Raw genomic sequence first — 15438 nt, 5'->3', positions numbered from 1 at the left:
TCAACTCTTCTTTGCAAACCAGATTATCCTTCCCTCTTCACTAGATAGACCCAGTTCCATGGCCTGATCAGCTTTTTCCTGATCAGTCCACTCTTGGTATTGACAACAAACAAGTTACCCTTGAAAGAAACCAGTTCTCTGTATAAAAAAAAGAACAGAACAAGTGTATGTAGTTTTCTTAATTATATTACATAATGCCTTTTCCAAAGAGAGGACTTCCCTCCCCTCACAGACATGGTGCTGTATCAGACTCAACCATAACTAGTCTTGTGGGAGGTCCCTACTACAACAGTTACCATCTGTGCAGAGCATTCTAGTTTTCAGTGCACAAACATGTAGCAGGTCACCCTCACAACTCTGTAAGATGGGGAAATCAAGAATTATTTTCCAGATTTGCAGATAACTGCAACTCAGAGACCTGGCACTGAGTGGCTTATTCCCCCTGACTTCAGAGTGTACTCACCTGTGAATAGTGATGATAATAACTATCCCCAGGAGTTGTTATATGGATTAACTGAGATAATATATGCAGCTTGCTGAGCAAAGTGTCTGGAACAGGGGCCACATTCAACAAATGCCAGCTCCTATGACTGTTAGGTCAATGGGAAGCTCAAGGTCACATAGCTGGAAAGTGACAGCACCAGGATTGGAATCCTGGCCTTTTCATGCCAAGTCCCTGCTTTTTATACCTCCACCCCAACACTGGAAGAGATGTATTCAGACATGGCTGATGGCCTTAGAGAACTTACAATATTTTGTGGCAGGCAAATGTCAATCACATGAAAGAATAATGTGGTTATTCCCACAAAAGCAACTATCATACAAATGAGGATCTAGCTCACAAATTATATAGTTCTTTTGTCCAAAAGTGGCCACTAAAATGTCTTTTCATACAGATATTCCAAAACTCAGGATTTCTGTTTCGGCCCTTGTTTCAGAGTGAGTTGAGCATGAGGAGATGAAATATGAAAGTATAGTCTTTTCCCACCCCACTATAGAAAATATTTCTGTGGGCATTCTGAATTACAGGATATTTGAGCTATTCTTGGAAACATTTCTTTAACTTCTAAAAAGCACCATCCATAATCATACAATTTATTATTATTTTAAAAAACCAGCTTCAGCTAAGATTATGGCTCCTCCATTCCTCAACTACATTCATTAATTTAGTCTATAATATATGACACCTGGCAGTTGGTAACACAGCAAAGATACAAGGACAGTGTCTACTTTATAGTCAAGGGCAAAAAGCACTTGAGGAAGATGGATATGCAAACATGCACAGATGCAGAATTGATAGGAAGTCATTCTGTCCCCTTGATATTCTTCACCATAATCCTAGAACCCAGGATCATCAACCCTAGACAATACTATCTCTTTATAGCAACTTGACCTCCTCATAAGCTGGCAAAAGAAGAGTTCAAAGTTCTGTGAGGTAGAATGTTGAAGCTTCTTTATATCTAAGCGGGTAACTGATTAATGCACATGTGAGCAATTCATACATTGGAATGTTTTAAAGTGCTGTGTGTTTTTGTATTCCCAGCATATAATTCTTTCTAAGACAGATAGATAGATGATACTCAACTTAGGGTTGGCCCTTATCAAAACTATGGAGTATGAAAGTTTGTCTTCCAAAGCACTTGACATTTTCTTTCTCCAAGTCCATGACTCTGGAGGCAAGGGGTGAGGCCCCCATTTCCTGAGCACCTTCAATGAGGTCAACTGATGGGTGGTGCCTAGTTTACATCATTATCTGTTTCAATACTCACAACATTATGACAAGTTTGTTAGGAAATGCTCACAGAGCTTAAGTAACATCTAAAGTAAAGAATGTGATCAATCACTATGAAGATTCCTCTACTTTAGAGCCTATGAAAGATTCTCCCCTGAACTGGGCTCCCTCAACATTAGATAGTCCCTTTAGCTCTGCACTATGGCTTCATTCACACCAGGCCCTTAAGGACAAGGCACCATCTGAGTTAATTCTTCTGCAAAGGTGTTTGTATTCTAAAAGTGACAGGTAGGCACAATCTTAACCAAAAAACAAAGGCTCTAGTAGTAGAATTTGAGACAGGATGGCAGGATTTCAGAATACTGAGGCTGCTTGAAGAGCACCTAGCCAACCTCTTCTATTGTGATGCAGATTTAAAATAACTGAAGCCGGAGAGGAAGCTATACAACAAATCAGGTGCAGAAACCAGTTGAAAGCCAGGACTTCTGACTCAGTCCAGTTCTCTTTTATGGCTACAGCCACAAATATTCAAACACAGGGAGATAAATGGGATAAATAGGCATTATTTCAAAGTTATTATCAATTCACAATGGCAACTGAGAATGCTGAAAACCTTGACTTCAACACTAGATATAAATCTTGCTAAGTGTATGCCTAGACAAGACATCCTCTCTTGGCTTTGCTTTCCTTATCAATTACGTGGGAGAAACAACAGCACCTGCCACACAGGGTAAGCAGCAGGACTGAATGTGATAATCTAAGTGCAATTCTAACTTCTTTGTGCTCAGCATATAATATGCACTGAATGAACGTTAGACATTGCTCTCATTATCATTATTATGGCCACTGGTAGTAGCTCAAATAACTGAGTTAATGCTTTCACTCTTGGAAACAGAGGTAGAAACAAGTTCCTGCCATCAAGTTAATCTCCTTCTTTGCCAAAGGCAGCCCTAGACAGTCTCAGGTAAGTAAGATCAGCAGAAGGTTAGCAGCAGGAATGAAGAAGTTACATTTGAAAATTAAAGTGCCTACTGAGCATTTTCATTTGGATGTTCAAAATGTTTAAATTGCTATTTTCTTTGAACCTGCTGTTTCTCATTGACTTCTTACCTCAATCAAAGGCCTGAATATCCACCTAACATATAAGTTTCTCCTTCTATACCAATTGCTATTTGGTGACCAAGTGCCACCTGTTCTCCCTCTCACATAGCTCTCTATAGATCTCTCATAACTTTCCCCTATTCCAACTGGTTCAAGCACACTTAATTGTGTGTGTGTGTGTGTGTGTGTGTGTTTGCTGGACCAATGCTCTCAATTCTGAGCTCATTCATTTTTGCAATCCTACCTCCTTACCATCTCCAAATTTATATTTTGCAAAATATACATTAAAATAAATCATATTAAAGATTGTATATTTCTCCTCTTCCACAAAGTATATTCACAACCCAGGTTCTCTAACATCCTCTAATGTCGAACTCTCCTGCCAACCCCTCACCTCAGAACATCTATTTTTCTTTGAAAGGGAACTTTCCACCACTTTCAACGTAAAATGCCTAGTGCCTTCTCTAGAGCACTCCAACCACCCTTTCAGATCCAGTCCAAATGAGGATGCTCCTGCCAACTCCTCCAGACTCCTTGTACCCTTCCTTCCTTCAGCTGCTGCTGAACTTGTTCTTATCTGCATTAAACATTCACCATGCTGAATCACTATCATTTATTTTCTTATCCTTTCCTGCTAGATTGATTTCTGGGAAGTATGTGCCTCATTGTTTTAGTCCCTGGCACAGGACCTACGTGGGACACAGTAGGTGCTAGAATCAATCAAGTGGATGGTATAGAAAGTAAAAGGAATAGGAAAATGGGGCCTCAGTACTGGCAAATTTGATCTCAACAATGTGAACACTAGTTTCTGCACTATATATGACTATAAATAGTGTAAATAACTATGCACGTAGTTTTTTTTAAAGGGTGTGCAATGAGAAAGCAAATGAGAAAGCTCTCAAGTTGGCATTTATGTCTGTAAATTATTCTTCTCTGGAGAGAGCCCCGTGCTCCCAGATTTAGGTAAGTTCTTCAGGACCTGCATACACTAGGCATTTTCAAAGCTCTTAAGATCCTGTAAGTTTAGTTGAGAACACTTCCCACTCACAAAATCCTGAGGACTGAACTCGGATAGTAAGGACTCAATAAATGCCGATTTGTTTTGTAGTGGATTGGAAAACCAAGTACCACACACCTTTTAGACTAATTGAACTCAAAGACTGATCATAATCATACATAATATAATAGCTCTAAAGCTAAAGAAAATCAATCAGGATACTGAAAGGCAGCCAAGTGTTCACTCCCCTGCCTTTTCTGCTATTGATACTAACCTGCTTCTTGATCCTTTCCAATGTCTGGGCATGTCCATCTTCACTGTAGGCCCAGAATGGAGGGCTCATTAGCAAGTGTTACCCTGTGCCTGTGATAGACTTGTGCTTGGTTTGGAAGTTGGTGGAATTAAGGATGATGAAGGTGTGAGAGTTGAGTTGCATTGAAAAGAAAAATGTCCTACTTCTCCTAAAGCCTCCAGTCTGTATGATAGGTGGCATGCTGGCTAAAGAGAAGGGAGAGCTGGAATGCTGTAGAATCTTTTCATCTTCATTCATGGAAAATTGTGGACGTTTATAAGAAACCTTTTGTTTTTACTAAAACAAGATTTAAAAAAATAGCTTTGGCTTTGGGCTCATTAGATGTCCACTAATCATCTCTACCCCAATGGAAGAAACAAGAAAGTGTCCAAAGCATACACTCTGCTCTAATCCATTAGGGGGTAAGAAAAAGACAGCAGTGCCTTGGAGAATAAATCATTAACTAAAAGTCAAACCGAGGCACCCTGGAAACCAGCGAGATCCAGAGGCAGCTGAGGGATCAGGCGGCTGGGATTTGCCAGTTCCCTCTGATGACTTCTGGAGCGAAGCATCCCACAGGCAGGAGGAACCCAGCACCCAACGCTCCAGTCCATTTCACTTTTCAAACTTGAAGTTATTTTTAGATGACCCAAGCCCGCTAATCCCAAGCAGGACAAAATTCCAGCCTGCTGTGCCTTAAAGCACCTTCCTTGTCCCCAGAACATTCCGTTAAGCCCTGGGAAGAAAGTGGTCTCTTTTCTCCTTTGATCTTTGGGTGGTCAGACTTCCCTCACCCCCTTTTCCAAGCCTCAATCTGGGGGGATCACAGTAGTCATTCTCGGTCCTCCACATATGCACCTGCTGCTGCTTCTTGAGAAAGCGAACCCTTGGGCCACTAGGAATGGGGAAGGGGCTCCTTGACATGCGCCTCCTAGAGGGGTCCTGGGAGACCTCACACCATTGCCGCTTCAAGGACTGACCAATAGGTGAATAGAGAGCCTCTGGCCCCCGCTGCCCCTTCCCAGTCCCCAAATTCGGCCGCGCTTGTCTGCCCCCTGCCGCGATCACCCTGTACCACCGCGGTCAGCCCTGGCGGGACGGGGTACAGTGGAGAGCGGCCGGCGTGGTTACATAACCGACCTGCAGGGCGTCCGCGATGCGCCGCGGAGGCAGAGGCGGCGGCGGCGGCGGCGGCGGCGGCTCCGGCAGTCCGCGGGGGCCGGCGACTGTGGGCGCGGAGCTGCCTGCTCACCTGCGGACCGGTGCAGGAGCGTGTGGAGGCGCGCGCAGTGCGGGCCTGGGCGTGGGGCTGTGCGCCGAGCGCCCCGCCTCCCGGACTCTGGGTCCCTGGGTCGGTGGGTCTGCGCCTCCTGCCCGCTCCTCCCCGCAACCTCCGCCGCCGTCACCCGGGACAAAGCGGCTCCGGGGAGGGGCCGAGCGGGCGGCTCTCGCTGGAGCCAGTGGAGATGGGCGCGCCCCTAGCTCCGACTCATCGGGCCAACCTCCAATCAGACCCCGGGAAACCAAAAGCCCCTGTCTGGCCTCTTCTTCCCTCCTCTCTCCGGACCCGGCGCCCTTCCAGGTCCCCCACCCACTCCACCTCCCGGGCTCTCACCCTGCCTCAGCCCCACAGCCCCTCCTTTCTTCTCTGGGTGCAGAGAAGGCGATGTGGACCCTCTGGGAGCCTAGCGTAGGACCCTGTCCACAGGAGCGCTGTCTCAGTGAGAAGGGACTCCTGGGGTCGCACCCCGGATGGGGGCATTCGGGGGGCAGAGGGGTCGGTTCTAAAGCTAGGAGTGAGTGGGCAGCCACAACCAACATGAAGCTGGTAGAAAAGCAAAGTGTGGGTGGGGGATGCTGGCAGAGAGACTCTTAATAAGATGACTGAGCCCAGGACTCTGGCTGAGGAAATGTCACGAAGCCCCCTCTCGGGGGCTTCATGGCTTCTGCGCTCGGTGAGCGCTGGCGCCCTCTTGCTGGAGCCCTGCACCCGGCCCAGCCCACGCCGCTGAAGGTGCCCTGCGCGCGCTGCACAGCTGTGCTAGTATTCTCAGCCATCAGACCCCGGACAGAAGGTCTCTGGCTTCAAGAATTCCCATTGCGTGTGAGCCCGAGACACTAGGAGCAGGGGGCTGGTGTCTTAAGGCAAACCGGCTGAGAGACAAGCAATCTAGCGTGGATCTGTTGCTAAACAAAGTTAACCCCGGTGGAAGCAATTCAGAGGGAAGAGAAAGTCTGTGACTTACCGGTAGCACAGGTCAGGACTGAGTTTGTTGGCAAGAGAACGCAAAAAATAGGGAAAGTGGGGAAATTGAAGGAAGGGGTGGTGCAGACTAACCTGAAGTGGGGAAAGAATTGAATAACTAATTCAAATCAATTCTGTGTTCTGTCATCTTTCTAACTGCTACCTAAATAGGCCTTTTTCTTCTTGCTTCTTATGCTTTATCGCTTCTTAATAACAATATTAAAATTGTATTGAAGCAATCCATAGTCTACAATTATTCTTTGCTTACTCAGACAGTATGCCTTGGTCCCTTTTTTCTAATTAATCTGCATTAATATAAATAAATACAGAGTTTAAATGACATTTTTAGAATTGAAAATAGCAGATTTATCTTCCACCCTTTTGATTGCAGAAATATGGAAGAATCTGTTTATTTATATGAATTATCATTTGGGCAAGAAATTTTTTTAAAAGGTACTCATATTTGAGCAAAATCTTGCTTCCTAGACTTTTCTCTCATTGACTCTAGTTCTCTTTTTTGAAGTGGCTCAATATGTATTAGCTGTTACAAAATGATCATGGTCATTTCCCTACCATCCAGAAAGAGGTATTTTTACTTTTCTAGATGCTTTCTAAGAGTTTTCACTGCCACCCAGGCCTTCTATTACTAAGGGAAATTCTGTGTCATCTTGCGTGGAGAATGGATGATAATAAATGAGACAGAGAAGGAGGTGGAGTTCAAACCAGCTCATCTGGTTTATCTTGGAAAGAGTGAGATATTGCCAACAAAGTAAGTGATAATGGCAAGAAGAAGAGAAGGAAAGAGTTCACAGAGTCTGTGTTTGGAGTTGGGTTTGGAGATCAGGATGAGGCTATTGGGTGACAAATGTTAAAGTGGTAATAAAGAAGCAGAAGTTTTGTTTGTTAACATTTATCAAGCACTTACTATATGCTAAGCTCCCTGCAAAGCACTTCATTTATGTTAATTCATTTAACCCTCACAACAACCCTATTAGGTAGGTACTATAATTCCCTATAGAAAAGAAAACACAAAGATTAAATAAATGACTTGCCCAAGCTAACCAATGGAAAAGCTAAAGTCAAACCCAGAAACTCTGGCTTCGGACTCCCCACTATTCTAGGCTGTATCTCAGTGTTTGCACACTACATTATACATGTAAACCTATTTTGACATTTGAAGGGATTACAACAAAATTAAAAAATACCCTCCTTGCTGGATGCAGTAGCTCATCACTGTAATCCCAGTGTCTCAGAAGGCTGAAGCAGGAGGATCACAAGTTCAAAGCCAACCTAGGAACTTAGAAAGGCCCTAAATGACTTAGTGAGACCCTGTTTCAAAACAACAACAAATGTAAAAAGGGCTATGGATGTGACTCAGTGGTTAAGAATCCCTGGATTCAGTCCTCTATACAAAAAAAAAAAAAAAAAAAACAACAACAACAACAAAAAAAAAACCCCTTTCTCTATATTGAGACTAGATTATTGTCCTTTTGCCAATGCTGTTTATAAAACTTTGTTGAGAACTGCTCTCAAGACAAATTTAAATGGTCACATTTCTCTATAATTATCTATAGGTAGTTAATTAATTTTTAATGAACCTGGGTCACTATACCGACAGTGTTTGATAACTTTATGAATAAATGTGTTGTCATATCATTGGTTTCAACATTACATTTTTTAAAATTAAGATAATGTTCACATGAAGTAAAATTCAGCATTAAAATCGATGGCATGCGTGGGCCTGGCTCAGGGCTCCAGCAAGAGGGCACCAGACTTCACCAAGTGCAGGAGCCCCTAGAGCACCTGAGAGGGGCAAGAACAATTAGACAAAAGAGACTTGTCAAATACCACAAAGTAACCTAGTGGAATTTTGTTGGGATTACATTGAATCTATATTTCAAGTTGGGAAGAACTTACAAATTGACAATATTTAGTCTTTCTATCCATGAACACCCAGTCTCTCTCCATTTATTTAGTTCTTTGATTTCTTTCATAGATTCATAGTTTTTTTCCATAGCTATACTATACAGATTTTGTTAGGTTTATGCCCATTTTTGACCTTTGTCCAGGTTTTAATTGGGATGTTTGTCTTTTTTATGTGGAATTTTAATAATTTTAAAAAAATATTCTGGATATTTGTGGGAGGCCAACCTCACAGGTGACTGAGTTACACTCCCCAACTGGGTGATGAGGCGCTAAGTCACAGAAATGGGTGTGTCTTGCTACAGCCCCATTGGTGAAGCTATGCTCACCTGTTCCTTTGTAATATAACACCTTGCCCTGCTTAGGGTAGAATCTTCCATGGAAGTGCCTTGTGTGTGTGTGTCCCCTTCTCTTACTGTACCCTAGGGTGTGGCCTATCCAGGTGTCAGTCAACCTGCTGACAGTGGACATCATGAAGATAGACTCAGCCCCCTGAAACCTGACCCCTTGCCTCATTTGAATAGCTTTTCCTCAATAAAAGGGGTCAGCACGTGCTCTCGCTCTCTCTTTCTGTGGACCCTTAAGGTCAGAGGAGCCGTCACAGCAACCCCAAAGAAAAAGGTATTTGTGTCTCTTGCGTGGTTATTTCGTGCAGCCCAGTTAGCCCAGTTTAACTGGAGTGACCCCTGAGCCTTTTAGTCGCAAGAACAGAAACCCAGCAGATATTCTTTTCAGATATTTTCTCACATTCTCTGAGTTATCTTTTTCTTGATAGTGTCCTCATTAATAATACAAAAGTTTTTATTTTTTATTGTTTTTTAATAAAATAAATAACAGCGGAATGAAATCCAACTTGTTTTGTTTTGTTTTTCTTGCTGATCCTTTTAGTATCAACAGCATTTTTTTGGGGGGGGGCTGTGGGTTGAAGTTTTCTTCATATAGATTTTGAACCTGTTTTATTAGATGTATGTCTCAGTGTTTAACATTTCTGGATTTCATCCATGTCTTAATCAGCCTGTTCATATCTTTGGAGGCTATGAACACCTCCCCATAAAGGAGTGTCCTCTACTGTCTGGCACAAGACATTCCTCTCTTGTCTTGTCCTTGGTCAGTCCAAGCCTTGGAGTCAGCCATTTCTTCAAGAAGCTCTTTGGTGGCTGCGGGGTTTTGTTTTGTGTGTGTGTGTGTGTGTGTGTGTGTGTGTGTGTATAGATTCATGAATGGGGTATGGTAACTAGAACCCTAAAAACTAAGCACTAGGTGCGGCTTATTGTTGTGTGGTTGCTTTTAATCTCAATAAAAGAGCTGGGAAAACACACACACACACACATACGTTTGTAAATACACACATGCAATTACATACATATATACACAAATTCACATCTTTATTTCTACATCTATCTCTATATAGTGAAACTATTGAGTTTACAGCTATCCTGCAATTATAGTCCAATACCAGGCAAGTCCAATACCAAGCAAGCACTCTACCACTGAGCCATATCCATAGCCTCAATCTTCTTCAGATATTTTTCTGTTAAACATATACCTCTCCCAAGCTAGGTGCAATGGCACATGCCTGTAATTCCAGCAGCTTGGGAGGCTGAAGCAGGAGGACTGCGAGTTCAAAGTCAACCTCAGCAACAGCAAGATGCTAAGCAACTCAGTGTGACCCTGTCTCTAAATAAAGTACAAAATAGTGTTGGGGATGTGGCCTAAATTCAATCCCCAGTACCCTCCCCCCTAAATAACTCTCCCCAAATTCACTTCCCATTCTTAATCTGTAGAGTTCTTACGTAACAATTTTTATTAGAATGATCCCATGTTTCAAGTTGAGATCATTCAGATCTTAAATTTTGCATTCAGTGTGTTTAATATTTGTTATAGCATGCAAATTTGTGTCATTGGCAAATTTTCTAAGTATGCTATCCAAATTGTTCATAACGTTGAAAGAAGAAAGCCTAGGACTTCCATCAATGTCAGTGATTGTCAAAGAGCAGGTAGACGTCTTGCTCACATGGGTGGATCAGAATCTCTGAGGACTTTCCCATAATACATATTTGCTCCTGTGACTCTAGAATGTTCCCAGGATATCCATACTTCTACTCCTTTACCCTTTTACTTTGAGTTTATCTCAATGCTTTTGGAATTGACATTACTAATGAAAGCACATCATCTCTCGGTTCCATGAGAAGTAGATTGGAAGTTACCACTCTATTAAATCAGAACTCTTTATAAATAATTCAAAGCAATAAAAACAGCTTGAAATATATTTGCTTTTGTGTATCAAGCATTCATTTATTCATTATTCATTCAATAAATATCTGTGAGTATTCACCATGTGCTAGATAGTGTTGTAAGTACTAGGGATACAATGAAGTGTAAGAGAAATTTCTTGCAGGTGCAATGTAATCCCAGCAACTCAGGAGGCTGAGGCAGAAGGATTGAAAGTTCAAAGCCAACCTCCAGCAACTTAAAGAGGCTCTAAGCAACTTAGTAAGACTTTGTCTCAAAAATAAAAAATAAAAAGGGCTGGGGATGTGGATGAGTGGTTAAGTACCCCTGGATTCAATCCCTGGTATCAAATAAATAAATAGAGAAATCCCCTGCTCTAATGGTTTCTATAATTTTGAGTGGAATATTTTCATTGTAGATTTTCCTTTCCATGAGCATGATGGGTGAGTTTGACTTTCTTCAGTGCTTCTGTAGCAATATTTTTTTGTATCCCTACATAATGCTTGCTACATTGTATTATTTACAAACTACTTGGGAGGTGGATCTAGTAACTTACCTTACTACCTGCATGGAATAGATTTTCAGTAAATGTTTAATTGTGGATAAAGAATCTAGGTTTATAGAATATGGCTTTCTCAAGGTCAAAGTACAAATCTGTGGAAACATCCAAGTCTTCTCAGATTTCAGCAAGGAACTGTTTTCTTTCTTGAATCAAACTAACCCACCTGGTACCATTTTTACTACTAGAAAAATACCTTGTATCCTAACTAAATTTCGGGAGAGTCCTTTCAGATTTAGGTAAGTTTTAGTGCCATATCAGAAATATGTGTTTTTCTTTACACTGTCTACTGTGCCTTAAGTGGCAAAAATCAATATTAGCTGGATTTATAATTGAAATAAGTTGGAGCTGGTCAGATTTCTAACCTGAAAGTAGAGGCTACTGATTCTATGTCTTAACTATTTCATGTCAAATTGTGACTGGAAATGAAGGGGAAAAAAATAACTCTAAAACATTGAATGGGACAGAGAGGTAGGGAGGGGCCACCAATGCAGGGAACAGGGTAAATGATCCTATGAGAAAAATTTTGGTTTCTCTAAAAATGGCTTAAAAAATAAAAATAAAAACACACATTTTCTCTGAAGAAAAAAAAAAAAAGATCAAGATGAGTATGTTTCTAAAAGCTTAAAGAATTCCCAGCATCAGTGTCCACCAGCTAACGACTATAGTCAATTTAGTTGGGATTGTTGCTCCCTGCAGTGACAGAGAACAAACGTCATAGAAATGTGGGACATCACAGTAAGAAGATACAAGACATGAGTTCTTGGGTGATTTGGACTTGTCTTCAGTGATTTGGGGGAGAGTTCAAGCAGTGCTTTGCTCTAGATTCAATGCTGCAGAAAGCAAGGACAATTCTTTGCTTGTTAATAAATCATATCTGTAAGACAAAAGGATCGATTCAAGACCAAAGCTATTTTGGGCAAAACAAAAGCAAAAACAAAAACAAACAAAAAACACAGTAGTTCACTGCACTCCCATCCTCACCTCTTCCTTCTGTGTTGATGTAGCGGCAAGAACAGTTTCCTCCACGTAACTCTCCCTCTTCCTTTCATCGTGACGCATCTGTGTTACTGTTCAGATGGCAGAGGAAAACTGTGAGTCTCTGATTCCTCTTTTCCCATTTGCTACAGTGTATCATGTCCCAAACAGTGCAGTCTGTGTTCACTGTGGACCCTCATTCCCCACGCCCCGGTGAAAGCCACCACCACTGCTTGGGATCTAGCTTGGCTTTGGAGTGTCTAGAACATGTACAGTGGCTGCTCCTGTGTGTGTCGTCCTACTGAGTGGGACGACACACACAGGAGCAGCCACAGGGCAGCTGAGTAGATTTGTGTATCTTTTACAGAAATAAGACATGCAAGGAGCGATAGTACAGGAATTTTCTGTCCAAACTCATGAATTATTTGGTTTGCCCAAGAAGGAGAAAAATTAATGATTTTTGACAGTCTCTAGAGTGATTATATATATACATACACACACATACACATGTACATATACATACACATATATACTTTTTGAGATTCATAGAGTGGAAAAATTAGGTTAGATAGATGGATAGGATAGGATAGGATATAATAAAGCCTTCCAATGTTTCCATATAGGTGTAAGTCTGCAAATAAAAGCGAGATGCACTATTTGAGGAGAAAGCTTTGGGAATAGGGAGTACCCATGTTCTGATGAAGTGGGTCCTACCACAGGGTTCTGGATGACGTGACATGACTGAGCAGCCCCTTATGCCTGTGAGTCATTAGTGCAGGTTGATTTCCTAAAAAGGTAGCATTAAGGGTTGATTTCCCCAAAAGTGAGCACTAATCTATTGGGGCTATCAAAATCTGCTATGCGTGAATCAGATTCCTCAGAGATTTGACAAGGTGGCAGACTACTCTGAAAAAATAATTGGAGCTCAGGTGCTAATCGCTGACAATAGGTTCTCTGGTTTCTATCAGATAACATCTACACTTGAATGGGCCCAGGCTCTCCAGCCTGGCAGCGGCCCTCCATCCCGTCTCTCCACTTCTCCCTGTTCCTGGAGCATCCCTCTGCTTTCAGGCTGCTATGCTTAAGCACTGGCAGTTGCCTGGTGAATTGTTAGAAATGCAAATTCTTGGTCCCATCTCAGATCGAGTGACTCAGAAACTTAGGGTAGGATCCAGAAACCTGTATTTTAATAATACCTTCAAGGAGATTCTGATACATGCTAGAGAGACCACTGTTCTAAGCACTTTGCACAGTAAATTTCCACAAAAGTCCTCTGAGATAGGTATTCTGATTGCCCCCCTTTCATTGATGAGAAAAAAAAAATGAGATGCAGAAAGTTTGAGCAATTTGGCAGAAGTCCTAAGCTGGAAAGTGGTAGAATTGGGCTTTGAATCCAGGCTACCAGCTATTACTCAGTGGCTAACCTTGATAATAAATACTATGTGAAGCCTTTTGTGATTCTAGCTCTCTAATCTCACCACGTGGTACTGGTACCTCCCATATCACTCTCTTATGGTACATCTATTTAGTTTTGTCTTTTTGCCTTCAGGACCCAGTGTCTGTATTGCAAAGAACAAGTTTGGTCTATGATGAAAGAATGAATTACTGAGTGAATCAGTCAGTGAATCAATAAAGGCCTTGATTCAGAAGTAACTTGACTGGAATTAAACAATACAGATTACAGAATCCTATCCCTCATGTATATTTAATGAGAGTCTCCAGAAGTGGGTCTTGGAATCTGTATTTTAAAAAAGCAAATACAGAATTAAAACCTGGTTTAAGAAAGAGTTGTGCCCAACATACTATTTCTACACACTTGCAAACCCCTGTCTTAGTTGGTACTGACAATTTCAGATAGCTTGATAAGACCAAGTTAAGAGCATCCATGTGACAAGAAGGTCTCTTTTGATCTTTAGATCTTACCCCACAAGGGAACTGCTTAGGCAACTCTTCTTGGAAGAAAGTCTGAATGTGTTTCAGATTTCAGGCACTTCATATGATATTTTTAAAAATAAAATCAATAAGGAATGCCTGCAGTGGGTTCTACTAAGTTGTACATGGGAAGAAGTATTTTTCCCCATCAGACCTCAGCCTATAAGTGGGTCGTATTCCAAAAATGCATTTGTGAGTTGTTTGTAGCTCAGAAAACACTTTCCCACAGAGGTAATATTAGAAAAGAAGGTTCCATTCCTCTGCTAAAGCACAAAACCTGATTTAGAACACTCTAAAATAGCATTTCAGATGGATGACATGGAGGTCTGTGGAAATGTGACTGTAACCCATTCAACCTGGAGCTGGGGATTATGGAAACATGGAGACTTCTTGGCAAGACTGGCTGTGCCAGCCTCAGGGACATGCACCCACAGACACACACATACACACACACACACACACACACAAACACACACACACACACCACATAATTGGTGGCCACTGGTCACATGTTACAAAGTGAAAAACAGCACTAAAGGAAGACTTGGGTTCCAGTGGATCCTTTACTCGCTAAACTTGTATAGCTGGGACTGCGCTAGACCTTTAGCTTGAAGATGCATAGATAGGAAATAGATAATCTGGAGTGCTTGGACCCTAATCTCTGATGCCCTGTTACCCAAATTTTGGAACATGACCCAATCTATAGTTTCCACTTCAGAGCAATTGCAACCACCTCCCCTTTGTACGCCGAGATAACAGTTTGGGGATGAATGGGAAATAAATGCATAAATAAAATTGTTGATAAAATTAAAAAAGAATCAGACATCTAGTTTTCCATGGCCATTAATTGATTAGCTGTGTGATATCAGGCTAATTTCTCTGGGCCTCAGTTTCTCCATCTGTAACTTTTTGGGAAGGGGAGTGGTTTGTATAATCTACAGCAGTCCTTTCTAGATCGGATATTCTAGAATTCAATACAAATAGTTCCCTCTACTCCCTAGTGCAAAGAATTGCCAGTTGGCTAACTGCTCGCCAACCTTTTCCATACTTGGCAATGAAAGACTGAAACCTCATCTCAACTCAGGCCCTGCGAGGCACCAGGAAGAACCCAGGCTGAGAAGACACGGTTTCATTTAATTCTTATGAAACTAAATTTTATTTCATTTAATCCTTACTTGCCCACAGTCAAACTAAAGTTGGACGACAGGTTATTCAATTTAAGCCCTGTACTCAATGAGGCACAGCAAGTCGAGGATAGATATGGCAAAATAATAATAATAATTCATTAAAATTTTGACACAGGCAATAAAAAGAGGAAACGAATTATCGAAGAGAATTTGAAGTCACTTCAGAAGGAACCTCTCAAAGGAGTCAATAACTTAATCTTAACATATCACAGTCCTGAATTTATTTCACAGCAAATGTATTTGTTTTTTTGATAGTACCT

The 15438-nt window shown here is 41.7% G+C and overlaps 1 protein-coding gene across 3 annotated transcripts in view; it reads right to left on the bottom strand.

The window, feature by feature from the left end:
- Window positions 1-5508, bottom strand: part of Rcan2 (regulator of calcineurin 2) — a 239804-nt gene extending 234296 nt beyond the window's left edge. For 2 of the 3 annotated variants that reach the window (XM_013355783.4, XM_078019934.1), the window contains exon 1: window positions 5263-5399. The gene's annotated coding sequence lies outside the window, so the exon portion shown is untranslated. Of the gene's footprint in view, window positions 1-5262 lie in introns of all 3 variants that reach the window. The other variant, XM_078019933.1, reaches the window with a different exon arrangement.
- Window positions 5509-15438: the final 9930 nt, after the last annotated feature.

The sequence above is a fragment of the Ictidomys tridecemlineatus genome, chromosome 8 (assembly GCF_052094955.1).
Source record: "Ictidomys tridecemlineatus isolate mIctTri1 chromosome 8, mIctTri1.hap1, whole genome shotgun sequence".
NCBI lineage: Eukaryota > Metazoa > Chordata > Mammalia > Rodentia > Sciuridae > Ictidomys > Ictidomys tridecemlineatus.
This window is presented reverse-complemented; position numbering and strand designations above follow the sequence as displayed.